At 43.4% G+C, this 24,588-nt stretch overlaps 1 protein-coding gene across 8 annotated transcripts in view; it reads left to right on the top strand.

Annotated features, from left to right (window-relative positions):
* The first annotated feature begins 5,587 nt into the window (after nt 1–5,587).
* The window catches only part of CNOT4 (CCR4-NOT transcription complex subunit 4), a 73,068-nt gene continuing 54,067 nt past the window's right edge, over nt 5,588–24,588 (top strand). For 7 of the 8 annotated variants that reach the window (XM_068668881.1, XM_068668880.1, XM_068668878.1 and 4 more), the window contains exon 1: nt 5,821–5,963. The gene's annotated coding sequence lies outside the window, so the exon portion shown is untranslated. Of the gene's footprint in view, nt 5,727–5,820; nt 5,964–24,588 lie in introns of those variants that run through there. The other variant, XM_068668876.1, reaches the window with a different exon arrangement.

A 24,588-nucleotide genomic window follows, 5' to 3' on the forward strand; every position in this document is an offset into this window, starting at 1 on the left:
GGCTCACCAGCTATAAGCTGTATCGAGCTCACAGGAGGATTCTGTCCACTCTCGCAATGATTTTCCCTCATTGCATAACATGATGTGGTTTATTTGCTGTCTGGCCCCTGAGTGCCCTCTTCTGTTCCAAGATCATCTGGATTACATCTAGATGAATGCTGGTGGCTTCCTTTGCAGTTCCAGTCCCGCCAGCCAAATTCACACGCTCCCTAGAGCAGCACCTCTTTTCTTCCCCTGATACTGTCTCACGGGTTGTGTGCAGCACACCCAGACCTGCCTTTATGGCGGTGCCTCAAATACTAGGATTTACCAAACTGAATGCAAGAGAGAGGCAATCCTGAGAGGTGGAGCACTGTCACCATAAAGCAAACACTGGCTGCAAGAGCACAAGGGGTGTGAGCAGGACCTCCAGGACTTTTCATTCTAAATCCCCAGAACTGGGTGAGTTGGAAAAGATTTATATGTGTGAGATTGCCACTGAACCCCGGTATTGTAATGTACTCATGTGATTTACAACAGCTGTCAAATGATGTCACTTCATACAGGGAGTTGTAGAGCTAGTTAGTATTTGTTTCAAACCACTACACTGAAACACGAAGACTGAGGTTACAAAAATGCCTTTTGAAATCCAGAGAGACGGTCAGCTTGCAAGTGCTGCTGAGGGAGATACTGCCGTCACATCCTGTATTCAAGTGGAGCATTGCATCTCCAAACCAGGTAATGTCTTCATGCCATCACTGGCAGTGGAAATGAGCTGTGTGAACCACGAGCCTCTCTCCACCAGTTTGGCACAGTCTTCCCCAGTGTGGTCGTTGTGGCCTTCCACAAAGGAGAATCCAATCTACGTCGCCACCCCACGCTGCTTGGCTACACTTCTGGCCTCGCTGCTGCTCTTCCTGCTGCTCAAACAACACGGCGGCCCAGCATGAGTTAAAGGGAAGGCAGATTGCAGGGCAGACATATTTATTGCAACAGTGGATGCAGAAAGGGAAAAAGAAATAGCAGATTTAATTTGGCTCATACGTTGCTCAGCACACTGAGCTCCTAGCTCCTTTCACGTTTTATGAGACGAATTACCAAAATTAAACATTTCAAAATGCTGAGATTATGAGACACTTATAATCAAATCTTGAGCAATATCAAATCCTTGGATTCGGGCCAGTCGCTCTAAAGTCTGTTCTCTTTTAGCGCACACGATGCTGACCTGTACGTGCTATCAGAGATCTTAAGGCAAAGACTGCATCCCATTTTACTATGCACAGAGCAAAGTGATGCAACCATCTTGCTCATCTGTATGGCGTCTCTCATTTGCTTCTGCAGTTGAGTATTTTTCAGCACTCTTCTATGCAATGCTGCATACTCCTCTGATTTATCCATCACCTTTTTCAGTAAGACTTTTTCCTCATCTCTTGGAAATGCACTTCAAGGAAAAATCCCTACCAAGGTGCACATAGTCTGCAAACTTAAATCCTGTTCCTCTTCACCTCTTACAAGTTCATGATCTTCCCTTCTTCCTGTTCCAGAACCAGTACAGGCTTTCTATAGAATAGAGTAAAGGGAGAGGCATCTTTCTTTGTTACACGCAACCAGGTTTCCTGGGAACATCCATTTCCTAGGGAAGCCTGGACTGAAAAAGCATATGGGAATGACATACTGAAATAGAGAATAAAAAATGAAAAGGAAAGGGAAAAGGAAAAGAAGAAAAGGAGGAAAAAAGAGAGAAACAAAAAGGAAAAAAAAAAAAAAAAAGAGGAGAAAAAGAGAAAGAGAAAAAGAAAGAGAAACAAAAAGAGAAACCTATTATCATGGGCACTGTGTTTAGTGTTCATGACAAATATTTGCAATTTGTCTCTGGCAACCAAGGCACCATAATGATGAGGAACATGAGCCTTGCAAGCTGCTCAATGCATAAAAAACGTTTCAAAAGAGAAAAAAGGAATAGGAAAGAGAAGTCCGTTGATCTTGCAAATGGATTTTAGTGCAGAAGCCAGAAGGCACAAGATGAGCTGGAAGGATGCTGGTGGCAACTTGTGTTAGCTTGCATGCAAATATCTAGATTCAGAAGAGTTTGGGACAAGGAAAATGACATACAGGCAAATTTGCTGGAAATTTTGCAGAAGGAAGCAGACCTCTGAAGAATATTAGGATGTTATATGCATACTAGTACCTCAAGTGCACCCGGAGGTTAACAAGAGTAGTGGTGACTTGCTGTAGGTCCCCATGGATTTCTGTGCCCTTTCCAGAAAGCAGGAGTGATTTCTGCTTTCATTTGCAAAGGTAGGGGCAGTTAGCACTTAAGTTGTGTTGTGCCAGAGTTAAGCTGAGTTAAGTAAAGATTACCATGAAAAAATTGGCAGAGGCATCCCGAAGTTCTCATTTTTCCCTAATAACACTGATTCTTAACAAAAGCAGTAACAAAGATACATTTCTTTCGTATCTTTGGCTACAACACATTCATTTTTCACCAATATATTCTCTCATTTAAAAAAGAGCAGGACAAAATCCCTCACTCTGCTTCCCTGAGCAGCTTGGACACCTCCTGCTTCTCTCATAGATTTTGAGCAAGACATGGTGAGCATCTGTCACTTGCAGCAAATATTGATCAGAGTGTTTGTAAGGCTCCTCCACCTGCCCTTCAATTTTCCAACAAAGCCCTTCGTTATTATTCTGCTGTTACTCAGAAGAGTCATATAGTTCCTTTATCCAGCACATTTGCCCAGTAAAAGGCGTCATTAGCCAGAGGAGCAGAAAGATGTCTGGGTCTCCCAGACTGACAAAAGGAATGGCAACATCATTAACATCCATAGCAGTCCAGGGAGCAATTCTTACTGTTGGTGCAGTAAATAAGGCTGAATCTCTAAAAATCCTGTCATCAGCTATTGTATATCATTCTGCACTAATACTTGTGAACTTTCCGTAATCAATGAGGCTCTGCAGAAGCTTGGAAAAACATCTTTTTTTTTTTTTTTTCCTGTGGATGAAACCTGACTGTCAGTATGAAACACAGGTGCACACGTCCAACTGCTGCTTCCAGCACAACTCAGGAGCATCAGCTTTCCAAATCTTGAAGGATTTTCTCAGTACCAGCACACTAAAACATGTATGCTGTCTGTATTTCCAGCACACACTGACAGACCAGGGTCAGTCCAGCTAGCAGGTGGCTGACTGGGTGGCTGGCCAGCCCTGGGGCAATGATGCTTCACATCTCCACACCCAGAGGTGCTGCCCTGTTGGGTTTTTCTTGCCAGCTATTCATCTGGCAGTCTGTGCAGATGCTTTGCAAACTTTACCATCTTGAAGTGCCCGTGTTAAGTACCCCTCATCCAAGCCAGGGGAAGTGGACGGCAAGCCAAAAATGTAAATCCTATGGACACACATTTGTACTCTAGCTGGTATGCACTGGTTATTTCCAAGAGAACACACTCTGAAAAGTTTTCCTTGTAGATACAGAAACAGTTTCTTAGAAACAATCCTTCTCAGTTACCAGACCCATTCAAAACAAATGAAAAATAAACCTTTCCAAAGGTGATTGAGGTGTCCAAATGTGGCCATGTAAGTAAGAACAACCTATTGAAATAACTACAGTTACTTAAAAGCAAGAAAATAATTAATTGAAGGGCATCTTAAATCTAACAATGGCCACCTTAAATCTAGCAATGGCCACATGATGGCCTAGTGAATTACTCTGACAGCAGATGTGTGCTGAAATTTGTGTTCATATGTGTCTCAGTAAAGGAGTTAGGAACAGCGTCTTAGCAAGGGGAAGAGTCCTCAGCAGTGGATTAGAAAAAAACACCGAATCCACTTAATATTAACAGCCTTAACTCTGATCCATGAATCGCAGCTCTTAGATATATTAGTTTCATTTTTCTTTTAGAGTCAAAGTACTTACCTTCATTCAACAGGAAGCATCGCCAGGTGTGTCACCAACTACATTCCTTATGTAAGTTACTTACATAATAGGTACTTTTGGAGCCTAATCATTTATATAGAGCTTGATATGAAAATGTGCAAAACACACATTTTTTGAGAAAGTCTATTATTTTTATATATATTCATTGGAACTTGATTATTATGTAGCTATATCTATGATGTATATGTTACAGTTGAAGATGCAAACATGGAATTTCTCATATATACAGCTCTTTCAATTTCATCGTATGCTTTGTTTCCAAAACAGCATTGCATTTGTGTTACACATGTCAAGACTGCCAATGAAAACTATTTATTTTTATGCAGGCTCGGAGCTTGCCTATAGCTAGAAGTGGTAAAGTTAATTCATTGAGCTTGATGTTTCGGATATACTTACATCCATATAAAACCTTATATGCAGGAGGTAACGTTGGCTTGATTTGGGCAGGAGAATAAGCCAAGACGACATGAGGCAGTGTCGCTAGCAGAACAGGCGTGTGGTGAGAGGCTGTGTGAGTATGGAACGCTTTAAGATATAAATGTAAAGATGAAAAACTTCACGTTACTACATGAATCAGTTGTACTGATCAGTTAAGAGCACATTCTGCGATGACCACTGCAATGACCACCTCTCACCTAGCGACTGCTGAAGTAAAAGCCTGGGGTGGGTACTGCCGTGGCAGAGGTCCCAATAGCTCACGTGTGGGAGATAAATGGTGGCTGAACAGCCAGGGTGAAGCTGCGTGAGCTGGGCAGGAGCTGCCACCAGAGAGGCAATACAACGGCTCTTGGCTGGTAGCTGAGGTGCTGAGGGTCCTTCTCACGGAGCTATGGAGGCTGCAGGCACAAGGAGGGGGATTTGCGGGGGGATCTGAGGTGTGACGGGCCCGCGGCCTGGGGGCTTTTGGTGCAAAGAAGAGGCAGCAGCAACGCGGCTCTGCCGGAGTTTCTGTCAATACAGAGACCAACGAGGCGAGTCTCCGGCGGGGCAGGGATCCTTTCCTGCGGGCTTTGCAGGAAGGAAGACGCCCCTGTCAAAGTCACTTGACAGGATTTGCCTGAATTTTGAAACTGCAGAGGGGGAACCCAGCAGACGGCTGCTGCCGCGCCTCTGCCCGCTGCCCGGGACGAACCCCGGGCCCGGGCGGGTTGGGGCCGAGGGGGGCCGGGGCCGAGGGGGGCCGGGGCCGAGGGGGGGGGTCCCGGTTTCTGCGGCTCCGCGTCCTGCGGGGCCGGCCCCGCTCGGAGCCGGGGCAGGAGGCGGCGGGACGGCTCCCCCCGAGGGGCGGCGAACGGAGCCGGGAGAAAATAGTAATAATAAAAATAATTATAATAAAAAAAAAATGAAGCGACGGCTATGGCTGGGGAAAGGAGAAAAAAAAAATAAAATGAAAAAAAAAAAGAGCCGGTGCGCCGGACCTGTCCGGGTTTAACTGCCGGCAACAGGTGGCCGGGACCGCAGCGGGCGGCGGCCGGGACCCCCGGCGCGGGGCGGCTCAGCCCGGAGGGGGCAGCGGGGGGCGGCAGCGGGGCCCCGTCCCGGCCGTGCCCGCCCCGGCCGCCTACAAGTCCCGAGCGGCCCCGCGCCGTCGCGGTGCTGCCGTCGCGCCCCGTCCCCGCGGCCGCCCCCCGCCGCCGCTCCCCGCCCACTGTCGGCGGCGCAAGCGCAGGGGAGGCGGCGTCCAGGGCAAGTCTCCCTAATGTAAGATGGTGGCCGGGCTGGCAGCGCAGCGCCCCGAGCTCGGAGCTTCCCCGTCCCTCGCCTGAAGGCCGTCGGAGCAGCCGCCGAAGCGCCCGGCCGGCCGCCGCCACAGGTCCCGCCCCGGGAGCGCCGCCGCGCTCGCCCCCCGCTCTGCGCTCGGCTCCCGTCGCCTTCCCTCCCCACCCTTCTCCTCCTCCTCCTCCTCCTCCTTCTCCCCTCTCCTCCTTCCCCACACGCTCGCCCGCCCGCCCCCGCCGGCCCGGCAGGGAGAGGGAGCCGCGCACACGCACCGCGGGCTGGGCAGGGCCGAGCCGGGCCGGGCCGAGCCGAGCCGAGCCGAGGAAGGCGGGTGAGTGAGTGCGAGCCGCAGGCCGGGCCGGGGGAGGAAGGAGGGAGGAGGAGGAGGAGGAGGAGGAGGGGTGGGAGCCGGGCCGCCCTGCCTACGAGAGCGCCCAGGCTTCGCCGGGACGGCGCAGGCCTCAGCCCACCCCCCCCGGGCCGGCCCCGGCGGCGGGGGGGACGCGGGGCGAGGCGGCGGCCGCCGCCGGGAGGGGGGCGCCGGGCAGCGGGGGGCGGCCGCAGGGGGACCCCGCGGCGGGGGCCGGGCCCCGGAGCCTCCCCGGGCACGGGCGGCCGCCGAGGGGGGAGCCCCGGCTTGGCGTGGAAATTTCCTCTCGTCCCCTCCTGCCTCCTCCCCGCGGCCGGGCTCCATTTGTTCTTGCAATAGGCACTTTTATTTTAATACTTGGGGGGGGGAGAGGGGAGCAGATGGTAAATGGCAGCGTCTTGTGCTTTTTTTTTCGTGTTATTTGGTGCTGTCCGTGTAACCTCCTGAGATCTGCCCGTCTGCGAAAGGATCGGCACGTAACTTTCCGTCTCTCCCCCTCGCAAAGCACCAGGAGCCCTTTCCATTTTGTGCGTGAGCTGGAGCAAATGACAGGGCTGCGTGCGGACTCGCGTCTGGCTGCCAGTGGCTGTCACACTGCTCTACCTGCCCGGCTGGGAGCCAGCGGCCGCTGTCCCCGTGTGCACAGGAAGACGGGAGGGAAAGCACACGAGATCGCTTCCTTAAAACGCTTCCTCACCGTCCCAGGAAGGATTTAATAGTCCATAGCTTAGACGTCTGTGTCAGTATAGTGACACCAAACGCGTAGATCACAGGAGAAACAGTTCTTTGGACCATATCTTAATGTAAGCAAGAGCCATCAGCTGGTTAAAGCTGTGGAAACTCTGGGCCTGCAGATGTTCGCCTGTTCCTGCCCAAGTTTTAGAAGTTAATGTTGGCCAAGAGCATGTTTACTGAGCCTGTACAGATTCGTAACGCGCTGAGCTTTAACTGTCTGTATTTCATTTTAGTTTTAAAGTGTTTCGACTTGGGCATCCCTGTACTTTGACTTCGTGTTCATGTAAACATGATGACTGGCATTAACAGAAGACACTCCGACAGATAGATGAATATGTGGAGGAATGAGATTCCCGCTGTCCTCCCCGTGTTCCTGTTTTGTTCCTTTCACAGGGAAAGTATAACAAAATGCAGCCTTAAGAAGAGCAGAGAATAAGATAGCTGTGAGGTTTGAGGGGATGGATTGGTTTCAGCTGGCTTCCAAATACTCAAATATGCATCTAGTTTCTTCCTGTTTCTCTAATAATGCAGCGAACTAGCGCGTGGTCTAGGATTCGGATGCGTTGCACCTTAAGCTTTTGGGATTCTGTGGTAGAGTTTCTAATTCATAAACAAGACGAACACATGTAAGTGTTTAGAAATGCTTGGCAGTTGAACTTGGCTGAATTGCAAGCAAAGTTCATCCTAGGGGAAGGGATTGTTTTGGAAAGGGGGGAATACAATGATAAAATGATCTCTGCTTTTAACTTACTGTTTCTTCAGGTGCTGCCTCTGATTAGTTTTTTAAATAATGACTCTTGGATGATCCTAACAACTTCTTTCTTTCTAGAGGAAGGGTGGTGAGTGCCTTTCAGGAATAGTGCTCTCAAAATTTGTTGGTGCTTTCTCTTCAGCAAGTTTAAGAACCACTATGCGGTGCCCTCTAAATGAAATGCTGGGGTTAAAGAACTTGGTGAGAGAATCTGCACAAGTATGTGGCTTTCCTTTTTTTATTAAAAATATTAATTACAAACAGATAGATGTCCTTCATGGCTGTAGTCCAGGAAAGTTAGGATATTCTATATATAAGTGAAATGTTTTGAAATTACTCTGAACAAGAATTTGATCTCTGATCAAGCAAGGGCCCTGAAGGCCTAACCTCGACAGCTGTTTCTTAAAACTTTACCTACATCTTTGAAATAACTATCATCTGAAATAAACTCATTGACCTGTGCGTACAAAACATCTTCTGAATGACTGATCATAGATCAGCCAAGGCATCTTAGGCCATGAATCCCTTTATCAGAGCTAAGAAGTTAGTTGTCCAAGGCCTTACCACGTGTTGGAAGGAAATTAATTGCTCAGGAAAACCACTAACATCAAGAGCTCTTGAATGTTCGTGTGGGGAATGGTGTCTTAGCTTCTACAAACCACCTTTTGCCCCACTTGTATTTGTGTAGTATTGCTATGATAATTCAGTGCATCTGTGAAAGATGGCAAAGTTTACCTTGCTTTAATGTCCTCAATGCTTCTGTTCTTTAAGATAGTTTTGGTGCTTTCTTTGATTTCTAGTGTGTAAATTCTGTCTACTTTGTCCTATTTTTATCAGATGGAAACAGCGTGAAGAGTCAGGATTCGGTGAATAAGTAGGCATCTCTTCGGGCCCCTTCTAGTTCTTGGAGAACAGACCAGTTCCTTTCAAGAGACTTGGTTAAAATTTACTAGCATTTTAACAACTATAAATGCTTACCAGTCTTCAAAACTGAAGTATACAGCAGATGGTTTGGCATGGATTAGGATGGTGCTCAGATCTTCTGCTTCTACCTGTAAGCAAACTGGGAGGAAGATACAAGTATTTAGCAGGCAGTGTGAGCGTAAGCTCTAAGTAAAAGCATGTATACGTATGTTCTTGTGCTAAACCCTTTGGATCTGTTAGGTGTATGTTTTCATCAAACTGGGTTTTGTTACGTTGCACCAGAAACTTTCATCGTACCTTTGGTTGTGTCAGATGATGTCTTTCTTGTGTGAGCTTAAAAGGGAGATCCTCATCCTCTTCTTACTTCAAAATTATATTAAACAGTCTACTAAATTAGTGAATGTTCAGAAGTCATATTTTTGACTAGCTCTGGCTAGCTGTTATTAGACTGGTTACTCCAGCCTAAAGAAAAGAATCAGTGTTTAAAATAATGTTTTCCACGTAGCACTTAAGTAATAAGGTCTGGTGTTTTTTGTGGGGGTGGGGTAGTGTGTTTTTTGCTCGTTTTCCCCCTGGCTGTTCTAGGATCACAGCAAATCTAAGGTATTTCTTGTAGGGGCATTTCATTTCAGGGGGTCTTAACAGTGTTTTCTTAAATATGTGTACAGAGTAGTTTATGTACGCGCTACCTTATGCACATGCTGTAACAGCATGAGGAAGCAAGAGAATGACATCTTATCAGTCCTTTTCAGTGTATCTTAAAACCTATCTATGTACTGTATTCTGGAGCAGGATATGTTAGAGTTGATTTCAGAATAATCGTCCACTTCAGTATTTTTATTAGTTACTTCATCTCTTGCTGGTTTTCAAACTGGGGAGAGGTGGGTTGGGGTCAGTAGAAAGGGCTTTGTGCATCTTGTAGTCAGTGAGTTTAAAGACGGTTGTAGAGTTGAAGCAGAGGTGCTGCTGAACTCGGTGGGCATGGAGCTTAGCTCTTGGACGGGGCTTGCTCCCAGAGCGGTGCTGCCTGCTTTTGACCAGGATCTGTTTTCTTGTAAAGGACGATGGCAAAACTTCGGTTGTCTGTGAGTGACTTTCTTCTGCAGTCCCAGCATCAGTTTCTTCCTTGCTGTGCATTCAAGAACTAGATGCCTAATATGAAGTAGATTTCAATTGCCTGCAGTATCTGATGTTAAATAACTGTGCTGTTCCAGGCTTGGGTTGTGAGATGGAGGGCTCCCTGTTGGAGCGCAGATCATTGGACTGTGTCCTTCTGGGGTTTGGTTTTCTTAGTCATCACAGCTTAGCAGTCCTTGATTTCTGAAATGCAAAATTGCAGCATCTTGTGTTTGATTGTAAATACTAGTTAGCAGCACTAGGATTTCCCCTTCTTTCTGTTTCAAAAGAGATGAAATGGATGGAGAAAGAACGTGTAACGATGGTATCTTCCCTTTCTTGACTTTGAATTTCTGCTAACGAATTTGGAACAGAATCACAGGAACTTTATATGATTGACAGGAGTAAGTACTGTGGTTTTTAAGTAGTGCTTCATCCCTGCTACTACTTCAGCACATTTTTTAGGCCTCCTTCATGGCGGACTGCAACCTAATCTTCTGTTTTGGGCTACTGAGCTCTAATCTCTTCCTTGCTGAGCAGAACAGGCATTTACTTTCCCAGTGTGGATATTCTTAAACAGTTTCTGCTGTGTAAAATTTGATACAGAAAAATAGTACGTAAAAGGGTGGCAATCTCACTAATTGTAGGGCAAGTAGTACGCTGTATAGGAAGACCTGCTACCAGCTTCCCAGCTTAATGCAACGGACAAGTGAGAAGCTGGGCAACTTGTTTTAGGAACAGTGTGTTCAACAGATCACTTACAAACATGTAGCCTACTTTCTAGTATTTTAGTTTAAATCTACAGTTATGGCAGAAACCTTAATACAAAACCTGTTTGAACAGTGTATATTAATTTTAAATTGCAAGATGCCTGGGCTAAGACTCATAGAAGTGTGAAATACTGTATTTGCAACTGAGGTAATGTTATTACTTCAAACCGATCTCTTATTACATGTTAACAATAACTTACCAGTTAAAAAATGCACACTTAACAACTTGAATGCAGGAATTGAAGGAAATAATTCAGTGATATAAATATATACTTTGCAATTGCTGACCTGAGGGAGTTCCAAGTGATAAAAGTTTTGATGAAGGTGATGTGCCACAGAGGTAAGCATGTGATGACTGTCATTTGGAGCTCCTGGTGTACAGTACAACTCAGAAATTAAACAAAAAGAGGGGTGGGGGGGGGAGTGGAGAAGGGCATAGTGGTAGTCGAAATGTATGGAGAAAGTGTTCAACTGCTTTTTTTTCTTTCCCTACCTTCTCTCCAAACATAATGAGTGAAGATAGGTATATATGTAGCTGTGGCTGTACCTGTCAGTTCGAGGCCTAAAGCTTCACTGTGATCTGCAAGAAGTTACCTTGGGCTGCTGGATGATTCAGAAATAGAAACTATACCCTCTCTCTTTGAATAGCTACTGCTTTGTTACATGTGACTTTTCCTTTAATGAAATCTAGAATTCATCTTCAGTGTCTCATTCATAAAAAAGTGTCCTCTGAGAGCTCCTAAAGTAGCATGAAAAGAAAGGCCAAAACTTGTTAGGTCAAAATCTGTGTTTATAGGTCAGCTTGCCTGATAGATAATCTGAGTGCATCTCCCCCTATCAGTGTGAAAGGTAGGGGCCCTGAACTGCTGGAATTAGCTAAAAGCACTAGCCCAAATGAGAGAGGGGCCCAGGAACACTAATCCAATTTGTCCAGTGATTTTAATCTTGCTGCCATTTATCATAGAACTGCTGCTCCTCTACAGCACACGTGCATGTGCTTCTGTTGCTTGTTAGCAAGTCCAATCCCTCTTCCTACAACGATAAGTTTTCCTTTTACAAACTTCATCTTGCGTGAAGGGTCAAGGAAGTTGTGATTGAAGGAACCAAGTTTGAGAAATTGTAGTTTCTTCTTGTCTTTGAAAGCTTCTTTGCCAATACTTTCATTTAGTGAAGTGTGCATTTAACATATTAATGTTGTGGTTTCACAGTTACTGGCAAACTGGTTCTGGAATATCAGGTGGTAAGTCTGAAGGCAGAGGATGATTGCTGGTGGCTTTCTTCAACATAACTGTTAGCGTGCAATAAAAATATGAAAGGATAGCTGGGAAATCTAAGGAAATATCAGCTTCCTAATCATCAAGCTGTCTTTGCACACAGGCAGGCATCTTCTGGCTGGTTTATAGTTCTGTTTGTCTTTAGTAGAGGTAACTGTAAGGAATGCTTCACTGTAGGTCCATCCTCTTGTTCACAGCAGTGTAGTGGCTTCCTGCTCTAATTGGGCTCTCTTAAAGCCATTAATTTCTTAATCATTTTGCTCATGGTCTCATTTTGATTTAACCTTGCAGGCTCGTGATTCCCTGGGGGTGGGGCAGCAGCATACCTTGTAGGAGAAGGATTGCTCTGGTTACTACTACGTAAATACATAGTGCAGTGAAACTCGGTAAGAACCAGCTGTGTTGTGTGACTGTATGACTCTTTGACAGTGCTGAGAAAACACCTTGCCTCAGTTGGAAACTGCTCGCAATTGGTTCTGTGAAGAGCAGCATCTTTTGCTGGGCTGCTGGCAAACTGCTTTCAAAGAAAAAAGGGAGCCCTTACAGCCATCTTCATGAGGAGGCCCGCTGTGGCATTGCTGTTACTCTTTTGGGTTAGTTATGTAGAGTGTAATCTAAGTGAAGAATCAGAAGATAGGCGCTGGGAATTAAAATCCTTACTTTATCTCTACTGATAATTAATACCAGTTACTGTTTGTTGTATTTTTAGTTTGTGCGCCTGTGCACACACTCACATACTTTACTCTATTGAGTAGAGGCAAGCCAAAATCTGTTTTCTAACAAATTTCACTTGGGAGGAAGAGGTGAGAGGCAGGTTCCTTCTGGCATCTGCAATACTGTAGTCAGCCGTGCTGAGCAGCTGAGCCACGCATTGGATGAGGGGAGCAACCAGCTGCTGCTCGTGCTGCATGCACAATGTACTTCTGAAAGCTTGGCGGCAACTTCCAGAGATGTGCAGGGCAGCCCCTTCCGATAACACACCACTTTTTTCCTGGGACTTAGGATAGACTCGGGAAAGACACTGGTATACGAGAAGAACTCACCATCACAGTTTTGTTTTAGTAAATATAAAGCCAGATACTGAAGAGAGCATCCCCCTCAACCAGAGCTGCCATCAATATAGAAGTTGGTGAGGCTGCTTTAATACTGTATTTCTCTTTAATTTTTCATTTTCTTTTTAAAAAAGAAAAAATTAATAACCAGTTCTTCTTTCTCTTAAGGCAGTTATTTGAATCTCATCTGGATTCTTGTTAGTTTTCATCTCACGTGGGCTTAGGCTTCTCTGAAGGCACTGCGCTCAGCTGCTCTTGATCAGTAAGAATTCAGAGCTGTTTATTAGTTTGGAGGGGTGGGAACAAACACAACCTGTGAAGTAAAGCCACAGCATCTAAAGAATATGCTGGGCAAGTGCATTTGCAGTGTATTTGAACTTCTGTGCTTTTTATAGCGTCTTGCAGTCTGGCAGATTACTTTTTGGGGGATTGAATTCAGGATTTTGTACATCGCTAGTGACTCCTTAAATTCACCTTCCTGAATTAATGTGCTTCCATATAGCTGAGGCAGTAGTAGAAGGAATATATCTAAAACCAGTGCTCCACACCCTACTGAAGCTTGTGGAAACAGATACTCTGCTTTTGAGTGTTTTACTGGATTGTGTTTTTTTTTTTTTTTTAATATTAATTTTTTTCCTTCTCTGCGCAGCCTTTTTAGAAAATGACCTGGAAAACTATGTCCCCAGGATACTTCTTAATGCTCTCCCTTTCCTTTTTTAAAGTCAATTGTTTTTGTCTGTGACCGTCTCTAGCATTTGTTTACTACAGCTATAGGTTATCTTCAAGCCATCATATGCTCTATTCCCCATTGAGATAAAGGTATTTCCCTGAATGGAGGTGCTGATCTTTCCCAACCTCATTGTTTACTAACAAATACATATTTCCCTGAGCAGTAGCAGTGGAGGATTGTAACTCATGAACCAGACATGTGGGAGGTAGGATTTATGATTGGAGTGAATACTGCTCAAACTTGACACCTCTGTGGATTTATAGCACTTGTATGGAGTAAGTGATAGGAAGATTCTTTCATCCTCTGAAGTTTAACCCGTACATACATAGTTATACGTATGAAGTTTGGTTTGCTTTCTGAAATGTAACTTATTTTTTGGAAATGCAAAATAAATATATACGGTAAAGCTGTAGTTTACTTTGATTAGTTTTAAACGTGAGTACATGCTAGTGGTTATGCCTTGTTATTGTTAATTTGTGAGTTCTTCAAACTTTCCAGTACTTATCCCATTGGAGATGGAACCTTCACTTGAAGGCATTGATGCGCGATTCTTATCTGGAGTCTTTAAACTCTTGTGTTTAGTTATTAAAAACAAAACCCAAACACGTGGGTAAATCAAGGTCATCCTGAATTTCTGCCCAAGAGGAATTTAATTTAGCTCCTTGCAATGTAATGTTTACCCTTGGGACAGTCTTTTGATTGTAGTTTCAGCCCATATTTTCATCTGTATGTCTTTATTTCTTATCCTTAACTGAGTCTGCTAAAAGTGAATGGTAGTTTGAGAGATAATTGATAACTTCTGAGTGATGTTGTCTCAAATGCCTAGGCTTGTGAATCTGAGCTCTGGACTGATGTTTTTTGTACAACGGTGTCTTGTTGGGTAAAGAAATAATGAATTAAGTGTCATCTTCCACTTTCTGAAAGGTAAAATTTATAGAAAACTGCAATGTATGCTGAGTGAGTAGGAGGGCTGGGAATGTAGTGGCTACTTCTGAAGTGGATTTTATTCTGGAATGGCTAGGGCTTCTCCTTCCTGCCCAGTGATATCTTCAGAAGATGTAAGGTTCTGAACTGCAACCCAGTCAAAAGTGAGTGCGGGGAGGAAATTGAGTTGGTTGTTTTTTTTTTTGTAGTCATTCCATTTAAGCTCTTGCTATGTTTCCAATTCTATGTTTGTGTGGTGTCTTGTGCTGTTTTTTTCCCCACAAGGTAAAACTTTAAATATTCTCTTGACAAAAAAAAAAGCAATAATCCTAAAGTGTGTTTGAATGTAACTATGACATGGTAGACATTTGTGCTGTTCACTGTTGCCTAAGATGTGTCAGTGAATCTTTTAAACCAGCATCCTACTTGTGTATGTCCCAAGCATGGTATTTTTATTCTCTTTAGTTAACTGAGCAGAGTCAATGTCTGCCTTCAGCCGATAGGACCAATAGGTGACTGGTGTTACTGGATGCTGTGTTTTAGTTAGATGCACTTGTGTTCTGCCCAATTAATTTCTTTAAATTGGGAACAGATACTGCAGTATGTAGAGTTCTGCTACAGAGCTGTAGATTTTGGAGAAGACTCACCTTTTGATGCTTTCAGCATAAAACAAGAAATAAACCCAAGGCCTAGCTTCCATTCACTTCAACAGTGCCATAAACTTGGATGCAGGATGCATGCTATGTTTGCAATCAACTTTACCTTCCAGATGTACTTAATTCAGCTTTCTTGATGTATAACTTGTGCTTTTTTTCTCTCTATTGGACTCGGCAGTTGCTAGGGCTAGTGCTTTAACCACTGGTTTCCTCCTGCAAATACCTACATGTAAGTATAGGTACCTAAGTGTAGATGTTGTATCCATTTGAAGTAAAAATGGCCTTTTGTACTTTAAACTTGTACTGTAACTTAACAGTTCCATTGTAACACGTGGATTTACACCTTGAGACAGTTACAGTGTGCCACAGCAGTCTTTATGCTAGGGAATTCCTCTGATAAAACACAACTTTTCCACTTGATGCTGCAAGTTTTGGCCTTGTTCTGTGGCTCAAGGACACTTTGTAATTTCACTATAGTCAATAGATATACTCCATTGGGTAAAGTTAGGTGCAACTTAAATGTTTGTAGGATCAAGGCATTAATTTTTAGCATTTTGTTTTCTGCCTTGAGCTCTGTATAAATTGAAGTTGTGATGTGTTGCTGTGTTGCCTGAGGTTTACAGTGGAAGTGCAGGCGGGTTATTCATCTAATATTACTGTATCTCCAAACTGTTAGGTGTTCCTTTGCCCGTGGTTAACAACTGACTTGGCTGTGCCTCTGTGGTGAGAGGTAAGCATTGTCAATATGGCCAAAGTCAGGTTTGTTGCCTTATGCTCTCACGTGGCTGTGAAGATACCAAGAGCGTAAATGGCTGAGCTGGAACCTGGAGGCAGTGACTGTGCTGTTTCCCAAGTTTCTGAATGAGATTGAAGAGACTGACCAACTGTTCCTGCTGCTGTGTGATTGTGGGTAGCTTCTCAAGGATCCTGACCAAGTTTTCAGGAGGTGCAGGGACTTAATTTATTTGTGGGAATTAAAAACAAAAACAAACCAGATGAGTACAGACCTTTTTCTGAAATATTTATTCCCCTTTTCCTGGGAATTAAGGAGGGGGGCTTTTCTGAGACGTGTGGAGGCCTGTAGAGATTTGTTTTTCTGTTAATGAAGCTTTGCTGTTTGTTCCAGTACCTGTAATTTCCCAATCATAACCCTTGAAAAAAAGGGAAATATTTTCCTCCCCCAGGAGGTCTAAAGAAAATCTTTGGATACGATCCTTCTCCATGCCTTCTTCTCCTGTCTCTGGTATTCACTGACTTACTGGCCAAGACATGGATTTCCCAGTAGGTAACAATTCCTTACGTTACTTATTTCACCCAAGAGTGCTGGTGTCTGAATAGCTAGTACTGCCCTGAAATATGTTGCCATTAGTCTGATGAGTAAGTTCGGAGTACAGAAAAGATGGTTTAGAGAATGGATACTAGAAATTTTGCTTGTGGTTATCACTAGGACAAAGCCCTTCCCAGAACACAAGCGTGCTTGTGGCTCTTCTGTTAATTTATTTCACCTTGACTGTTAGCTTATAGTTTAGATAGCCTGTATAACGTACTCTTGTTCTCCTTCATGTTATATCTCAAAGTACGTACAACAGAGGCTTTTCTGATCTTATTTACTTGTCCCTGTGTATCCAAGTATATATTTAATCCTGTAAAACTTCTCTGCTCAGCAGAACTGTCATTCAGTTGGGTGGTTTTTTTTGGAAGGCCTTCCGTAACTAATTCTAGTTTAGAAACAGCTACAGGCTGAACATGAGATGTCCCTTCTTTCTTCCTCTCTAGAGTTGGGGTGTCCTAGGAGGGGGATTACAGTGAGAGAGGCAGCGTACAATTTATGTGTACTGGAAAAGGTTTCAATGTGGAATCATAAAGGTTGAAAAAGATCTCTAAGTTTATCTGGTCCAACCGTCCCCCATCCACCAATGTTATGCACTAAACCATGTCCCTAAGTACCACATCCTGGGGGTGTTTAAGGAAGGGTGGGACAGTGAATCTACTACCTCCTTGGACAACCCATTCATTGAAATCTCACATTTCAATGTCATGGGTGCATACGAGTCGTATGAGTTCGCTGATGTTCTGTGAGTTTGTAAAGTGCCAGTAACAGCTGTTGCTGTTCCGTTAATACCGGCATTAGGCTTCCGAGCACGAGAAGGTGACAGAGCGGAGTTCAGTGGAAGGCCATCAAAATGTTTGGGACAGTTTGATGCTCTATGAGACCAGGTGAGAAGAAATGAAGGGAAGTTGGGTCTTCATCCTGGAGAAGAGTAGGCCTCGGGAAGGCGGGAGCTAACAGTAACCACTGGTACTTGTGGGCAGGGTACTGGGAGTACTGAGCTGGGCTCTTCACAGCAGGGTGCAGAGGGCATGCAAGAGACAGCAGGCAAAATTAAGGCCAGTTAAAATAACTGGCCTTAAAAAAAAAAAAAACGTTTTGCCATGGAGATGTCAACTGTTAGAACAAGTTTCTGAAGGAGGTGTCCATCCTTGGCTGCTTTGATGACCCAGCTAGATAAAGCCCTGAGTAATTGGACTGGTCTTTGTGACCTTGCTTTGAGCAGGAGGTTGATTAGAAAACCGTTGAGGTCCTTTGCAACATCAGTGATTCTATGATGCTGTAATGAAAATGCAAAAATCTTCTGCTTCATCAACAGAAAGCTGTCTGTGTTTGAGTTTCAAACCAAGTTGTGGGCCTTAATGTTGATAGTGTGGGTTCAGTGGAAGTGCAAAAAGGTTTTTAAACTTGAAAGGAACTCCTTGAAGTAAGCAGTGAAACCTGTGGGTAAAATACAAAGAACTGCTGAATCTTTCACTGAAAAAGGGTGTTACCTGGAAAAAAAGCTTGAGCTGGTTGCTTAAATTCAGTGATTAAATGCTCAGAAGTGAATGAACTTCTGCATACCCTGTCCATGGTACTGCAGGTGCAGCCTGAGCCCTTCAACAGCTGCAGTAAGCCTGGGAGTGCGCTGGAATAACAGTGGTGTAGTGGTGAAGATGGGGTTGGCTGTGTGTGTGGTTGTTTCCTCTTGTTTGTTTTTTCTCTGTAGGGTTTTCTTTTCTTTTATCCTTTAAGCTTATAGTTCTCTTGGAAGCCTTGGGAACAGTAACAGCACTGCTTGTGTCTAAAAGCTAGTTAATGTAGTTGTCTCACCATGTAAAGCATGAGAAACTGAGTAGGCTTCACTTCTGCTGGTTAAAAAGCACAATTTTATTGCAGGTAATGCAGAATAACTTTTGCAACTTGTAACTGCAAGTACTCTATAATTTGTCATGGACTGGACTTTAAGTCTCAATTTTCTGCTTAAGCTAAGACCTTTAGGCAGCTTGCTAGTGATTTGCAGGGTTATGAATCAAGTCACGAATAAAAGATTAAAATTAGCTGTTGAACATCATCGTGGTGGTTCATAGCTTCTGCAATGTCTCCTGGGAGCACGCAGGCAAGGAAGGAAATGTGGCACCCCAAACTTAATTTTCTTCTTTGTGCAGTACTTATGGATAGTATCCTTCATTAATAGTTATCTTAGACCTTACAGGTATTCTTTTTCATGCTTGGGATTTTTGGGGGATAATGAGAAGTTTTTAAACTAACCCTTTGTTATGTTGAAGTTGCTGTTAGATAAAAGCTCAAGGATGCATAATTTTTTCAATACCTTAGTACTTGTATTTGCTGTAAAAGCAAAAAAAAAAAAAAAAAGAAAAACAAAAAAACAAACAAACAAAACTTGGAAAACAATTCTGGCTTTTTTGACTTCTATGTAGTAGGGCTTGCGATCATTTAGTGGCACTTGCAAGATAAAAATTCTGGACTAGTGAGCTCATACAGGTATTGGTAAAATATCTGATACCTCTAGGGAACACTGTAAAAGAGAGTTTAGGAGAACTTTTTTTTGTATGTCCAGTAATATTCTTCAAGTCTCTGTCCATCAAACAAGTTTAACAGGAATAATATAAATATTTATACAAGTGTATTTCATTCTGACCTGGAGGAATGAGGAGGTGATTTGTTCTTCAGGTTGACCTTGGTTTTTGGCTTCCCCACACAGCTGGTAACTTAGTGTGATAAGGACAAAGTTGGTTACTGTGGGTGCTGGAGATCTGGACTGCAGCTAGCAGATATAAGTAGTTTACATATCGTGGTCACCACTAATTCTGAACTAGACCTGGCTGCCAGCTAAAAGGTCAGCTTTTAAATATTAAGTGACTGCTGGAGAAGTAGAGTTCTGCAATCCGCAATCTTGACTTTCTGCTGTAAGAAGAGCAGAGAAAATGATGGACAGGATCTTCATCTAAATGTATGAGTTTTTTGGAAACATTCAACATCGCAGTACGTCTTCCGTTGGAGGTTGTCCTTTGCTTCCTATATAACTTGTGGATTATGTTTTGTACTTTGACTATTATTAGGGACATTGAAAATGAACTTCAAATAATTTTGTCTTCATCTAAAAATGCAGATGTGGTGTTTGTTTAAAGTAAGATTTTTGATGGGTATGCGGGGCAAGCTAGTTAAGCCATATAAGCAGTTCCACATCATAGTCCTTTTGTAGATAAGTAGCATGAGAGAACCATTCTGAAACACAAAGTGACTTGTAAAGGTTGAAGAAAGTTAAGAAGCAGACCCTAAATTAGTGTTGAACTCTGGGAAAAGACTAAATGCAAGGTTTATAAATGTGGCTAAAAGGGAAGCAAATGCAGCTGGGATGTTCAGCAGCCATAGTGCTGCCTGCCATGGACACCATGTGATGGCTCCATAATAGGTATGTCAAAGACTTTTCATCCCATTTTAAACTGACAAAAGATGCTTGATTTACTGCACAGGTATAGTACATGGAAGGCTCAATTTTATTGCTTCACCCTTGTCAAAAAGACTTAGATATAAAGGTAACTCGTGATGTGTATCCTGTTGCAGAGTATCAAAGATCTTCTCTTGCCCCCCTCCTTTGTCAGAGTAGCTGGTGGCTTCCTCTGCTATGCCATGGTTGATCTTGAAGTGTGGCTATTTTGAAAGTTCATCTTCTTGTGCCTTTCACTGAGAACGATGTAAATGACAGCTGATTCTAATTCTTACAAACAACCTAAAAACAATTTTTAAATTTAACAAATTCTTTAATTTTGCTGAGAATTTGGGACATCTGAATTCAGGATCAGGTGCTGAATATATTAATGAGCATGCTTGTAATTTGCATCCATCAGTAATTACTGAATTTTGAGTTGCTATATTCTGCCATCCTGCCCCACTCTGCAGAAATATGCTTCAGTATGAGCTGGCTGGTAGTGACACCAAGGATTACTGTGTCTGCAAGGCCGAGTACAGCGGTAGCGTCTTGTTAGACCAGTATACCTGTTTATTATATACATTGGTCTAATAAAAGATACCATCTCAGCCTACAAACCTTGCTGATGTCCTGAAACCATTGGGGTTGCTTTGGAGTAGTGCAACTGCAGGAGTCTGCTCGAGGCACAAGAGCGTGGATTCTCTGTCTTTGGCAGCCTCGGGACTCTGCAGCAGAGCACAGAGCTAGGAGAAAGACAGTTTTCTTTCCCTCCATGCTCGTTTTCTTCCTTTCTTGTGGCTGTCCTTGATCCGTGCCGTGCTGTTCAAGAATGGCTTCTGTTGCTTTGTTTTTGGTATTTAGGCACTTGCGTTCAGCTGCAACAAAATGACTTGTGATTTCAAGTGGAGAAACGTAATTCTGGATGGTGTTATCTTTTGTTATCTTACACACTGATCTTAAACTAGAGAGAATGTTCTGTGCGATAGCATTCTTGGTCTTATGTCCAAGGCTATACATCTCAAGGAGTTTTTAAAAAAAAAAAGCCTGTAAATGCCACTTGGATATTGTCTGGAACATTTGTCAGGCCTTCATTGAAACTATATTTTGTATTAAAATCAAAAAGCTAAGCTGTAGCTTGAAATACAGCTTCTGGGAAGTAGTGCTTTATCTTGGGACCTGTTGCAGGGCAGAGGGAAATAGAAGTGAATCCTGACTGTGGTCGGTTCAGGGCTCTTGCCTTGTGGAGAAGATAGAGAGCCTGGCAGCTGCTCTAGTCCATAATCCTAAGGAATGGAGGCAGTGGGAAGAGTGTCTCTGCTGCTGGTGTCGTCAGACTTCATTCCTCCTGGGAGAGGACGTTACTCTTCTGCTACTCTTAACTCAGACTTCTTCTCTGTACTACCTACTCCACCCAATGAGCATTTCCTTCCAGGGTTTGGGAATTGAGTTGCTGGTGTTGCAGTGGCAGCAGGAACACTTAATCCGTTTCCAAAGGGTTGGTGTTTGTGTGAGAGCTGGGAATTTGTTTGACTGGTGGTGTAGTCTAAATCTGGGAATGATGGTAGACTCGAAACATGCATACGTCACTAAAGTTTAACAAACAAAATGGAGAAAAGCATTAAAAAAAAAAATCCCCCCCCCCAAAAAAAAAAAGCTTCCCTTTATTCACCCCGAGTTTTCCTTGTTTTATCTAGTTAAAGCATTAACATGGCTATAAAGGTATTATGTGCATTTCATCAGCCAAAACCCCTTGATAACATCTGATTTACCTATCTGCATGGACAACACTGATTACAAACCTTTTCTGCTAAGTACCTGAGGAGAAAAAACTAACCTGCTTTTCATAGCCAAATATTCCTGCTTAAAAAAGAGCAGATAAACTTTTCCTTCTCTTATGTGTTGTTGTCCTCTGTTACTTTACACCTTTGTTACGGTACGGATCTGGCCCTTATGCAGGTGAGGATTAAAAACTTGAATTAATGTAGACTGGTCCAGTGAGGTGGCACTTTCCACTAAGTGGATAGCCTGGGTGCTGTGTCTCTGAATATTTCTCCTCCCCCTTGCAAACCTCTAGGAAAGATGCTCTATAGCTACGTTGTTGACTGGATAAATGGTTTTGAGAAATACCTTTATAAACCCAAGGGGCTGAGTCGGTGGTGTGGTGACTTGGCATTATTTTGAAAGTGGACGTTTCTGTTGGAGACAGCAAAACCTCTCCATTTCTCTCGCTCTGCTGATGGCACGCTAATGAGGGTTTTCAGGTTGCTCTTTAAAACACTTAATTGCTGTTCAACACCTTGCAGATGAAGACTAAACCACACTGTAAAGTCACTATTATAGGTTTGTAATCACACGCTAGCCCACACAGAAGTGGCAAGGCACGATGACCCATTGTTTTGTTTTGTAACTTCTGTGTGCGTGTTTCAAATGGAGCATCTGTCTTTCTTAAGACTAATTTTGGAAGATTTTTGTCATCAAATTAAGCTCTGTGCTTAACTGCTCTCCTAAAGCAAATAATATCTGGTATCTGATCTGTTGTGTTGTGTGTCCTGTAGTTAATGCGCATGGTAAGTGTGAAGGTAAAAAGCACCCATTTGTAACTTGTTATGGCTCATCATCACTGAGCCTCCTGGTGCCAAGACCCTAGGAATTTGGAATGCTAAACCAGTAGATTAACTAGATTATTTTTCTTGTTGAATGTAGCTGCTGAGCTTATTTAGGTTTGTTTGCATATTAATATTTCAAATACCTTGATTAGTGGGGATATGTGGCTGTTTATAAGAGGGGAAAATGGCTGGCGTACGTGATTAAAATTAAATTTCTGAATGGTCTTCCCCTAAACTTGTAGTGTCAGTTGGTTTTGAGATCACTTTTAGAATACATGTAAGTAATGTCATAGTTATATCCAAAATACAAACAGCAAGAAGCGTACTAAGCTGGAAAAGTAGACGTAGTTCTGAAGTCTGAAGGGTAAGAGTCAACAACCCCAAATCTAAAATACAGAGTTATAATAAGAGAAAAGGATGCTGCTTCGGTGCTCCCTGAATTATATTTTCTGTGGTTTTGTATGTGGAGCTGGCTGAAGTGAATAGCTCTGTCCAAAGCAGCTGCTGTACTTCGCCTGTGCAGCTAAACGAAGAAAAAATCTGGTTGCAGCCACTTCTCCTGTGTCTCCTGAATTTGGGAATTACTTGCTGTGTGTGATAGATTATTATGGCTCTTTCCAGTGTAAGGCTTGTTTGGTATATATTTCCCGTTCAAATGCAGTTCAGTGGTAATAACTTTCAGAATAAAGCACCTGAACTTTATTTCTTGATGACCTGCTCTGTAGAAAACAAGTAGAAGAGATGAACCATCTAGTTTAATCTTACATGAGCTCAGCTTCTCTAGAAAAGGTCTAATCTGGTAACTCTGCTCTCTTGATGACCAGCATCTTGCAAGATAGTGTTTTACTGTGAGGCTCCTGTTGGTTGCCATACTGACCAAGAAACTAAGATGTTCTTTCTGCATTTTTATCTTCCAGGATTTGCTAGCTTGAGATAACTTCCTTTGAATCTCTGGTTCTGACTTTCCTTTAGCCTAGGCAGAACCGTGATGCTTCTGGCACTGGTTTGCACTGAGGTTTTTGGTGATTATCACTGCGCTGGCCATGCAGCCTGGCACCGGGACAGATCACAATAAACAAACTCTAGTTGTCTTGGAGTGGAGAAACTTGGAGCCAATGTAAGGATACAGGCCAAAAAAATCCTTTCCTAGTCTGAGACATTATCATCTCTGGCCCCCAACGCAAAAATCTGTTACTCATGGCAGACAGCTATGTTTCTTCCTGTGCTTCTTCCCGTGGGGGGGTGAATAAGGGCAGTGATAATTGAGCCAAGGTTTTCAAAAGGAGCTCTAGCCTTTCAGAGAGGCTATGACGATATACTAGGGCTTGTTCTGGGTGGGTTTTCTTAGGTTGGTTTGGTGTGTTTTGCTTTTGGGGGGATTTCTTTGGTTTTCCCCCTTCATAATCCCTGGTCCCAGAATCTTTAATCATATCAGTTTGTATGATGGTAAATTGTAATCCAGTAAACTACCTTTTTTAAAGGCAAGGATCTTCTAGGGGAGACTTCAAGGCAAACTCATTCAGCTTAATTTGTAAAAAGATAAATATTTAACAGGTACACCCAGACTAATCAGCTCTGTTTAGCTTTTGCAGAACGTTTGAGGATGATCTTTCTCCACCTAGTGGGAGGTTTGATGTGTTTGCTAGTAGGTGAGAAACTGGGACTCTTCTGTAGGCTGTTCAAACTGGGCTTAATGAAGCCTCTCTAGTCTGGGAGATGTTAGGGGGAGAAAAGAGCAGCACGTGTAATTCCTGGCAGCCCTGAGTTCTGTGCACTGGCTGCTGTTCTTCGGTTCCAGCACTGACTTCAGTCACTGCAGATACAACTGTACTCCCTGCTGTTGAGAGCCCTTCCCCAATAAGAAGGGACACCACCTGTCTGAAAAATATCTGAAGTCCTACTTACCTGGCCATATGATGCCATGGAATCTACAGATGAGCTGCATCTACCTTTTCTTTAAATAGTTAAGATTTCAGCTGTGGTTGTCACTGTGGGTTATGAGTTATAGTAGATGAGGAGGTCTGAGGTGCCTGTCTGTGGTTACTGGAGAGATTGCTCTGTCAAGAAACAAAGCTTTGCTTATAAATCTCACTGCTGTGTTGGTCGAGTTGTAGTCATTGTACAAGTGAGCTTATAAAAATGCCAGTCAGCTCTGGAGATAGGAAGTGAAATTAAAAAGACATGGAAGGATTCTGGTCTCCAAACCAGTTAAAAGGTCGTGGTGTCTGTTACAGGCTCTCTTTCTTCCTTTTGTGCTTCCAAAAGTGTGAAACTTCATAGTG

The sequence above is a fragment of the Anas acuta genome, chromosome 1 (assembly GCF_963932015.1).
Source record: "Anas acuta chromosome 1, bAnaAcu1.1, whole genome shotgun sequence".
Classification (NCBI taxonomy): Eukaryota; Metazoa; Chordata; class Aves; order Anseriformes; family Anatidae; genus Anas; species Anas acuta.